Source organism: Echinops telfairi, unplaced genomic scaffold (assembly GCF_000313985.2).
Source record: "Echinops telfairi isolate 266 unplaced genomic scaffold, ASM31398v2 ScPeMD7_7467;HRSCAF=8505_0, whole genome shotgun sequence".
In the NCBI taxonomy this organism is placed as follows: domain Eukaryota; kingdom Metazoa; phylum Chordata; class Mammalia; order Afrosoricida; family Tenrecidae; genus Echinops; species Echinops telfairi.
This window is the reverse complement of record NW_022111367.1, coordinates 3,592,249-3,593,629: the sequence shown is the minus strand read 5'-3', so window position 1 is coordinate 3,593,629 and position 1,381 is coordinate 3,592,249.

Genomic DNA, 1,381 nt, shown 5'->3' with positions numbered 1-1,381 from the left:
CCCCCCCCCCCGCTCCCCCCCAACAGGTAAGTGGGAGCAATTGAAAGGCGCAGGCGGGGTTCTACTCCGCGGAGACACTGTGTGTTCCAGTGGGGCTGGGGGACCAGAAGTCGGGAGGGGCAGGTTTGCTGTGATTCGAGCCTGGAATGGGGGCTCAAAACAGAGGCAGGCAGACTAGACCCCACCTCCCCGCCCCCAGCACCAAAATGACCCCATGGGCTAGGCAAGGTCGACCCTTCTGCTCCTCAGAGAGCCAGGCCTTGGCTTAATGGACAGATGATGAGCTAGCCCATTCACCTCTAGTGCCTCCCAGTGCCCAGGAAGCCAACAGATCCAGGCAGTAAAGACGACCCCAGAATCTCAGGGGACTTTCTGAGAGAGGAGGCGGAGCAGAGCCAAATGGGCAAGCTCAGGCTGCAACCATCCCGGAAAGCTTTACCATTAAGAATACTAAAACAAACAAACAAACAAAAAACCCCAAACAAACAGCCGTTAGGGGCGGATCCTTCAAACCTCTCCTTAAGCAATTGCCAAAAGGGGCTGTAATAAGCCAGGTATAGGGCATTGCCTGCTCTCCTGCATCCATCAAGAGCTTATGCAAATCATATTATCACCTCAGTGAAGCCGCCCTCACTACTCCGCACTCTTGCCAACAGGCACTCGTGTTTTACACAGAATCCAAACAGGCGGCTTTTGTTTTTTGTTTTGCTTTCCTCCTCAGTATCAGTAAGTGTCTAAATCAAATCCTTGCCCCTGGGGTCTGGATTTCTACATCTGCAAGGTATAAATGTAACACACTTATCTACACCCTTTTTTAGTCCTGCTAACATCTATTAGAAAGGGTCTCCCTTTTAAAGCGCAGCAATTTTGATACTCTACCTTGGGACAGAAAGTGCAGCTGCGACTCAAGGTGTTCCAGGCTGCCTCCGTCCTATGAAATTCAGATTGCTAGAGCTTGTGCTCTAGATGGGTTCTTGAAATCTGCATCTTAATAGCTGCTTCCCTTGGAGTGGGGTTCCGAGAATTAAGCAATAAATGTTCACTATGCACTCTGAGATCACTGCTTAAAAGGTTTTCTCTCTGCCAAGTCTTATTACAGGGATCGAGTTACACGTGATAGGCAAAGGCTGTGTTGTACGGTTCCCACAAATAGGGATGAAAGACCTTCTTATGAGACTTTGAGAATCTCTTCTAATCGAATATGCCACTGCCCAAAGCTTAACTGTTATTTTCAGTTTGATGCTCTCTGCAAGTTATCGTTCACAGGTACAAAATAATCCAGTGTCTGTACTCTATTTTCAACAACTGAAAGGCACCAAAGTGCAGAGAAGCAGCAATAGTTCCTGAAACATCTGATGGTCCAAGACCAAAGTACCTTCTT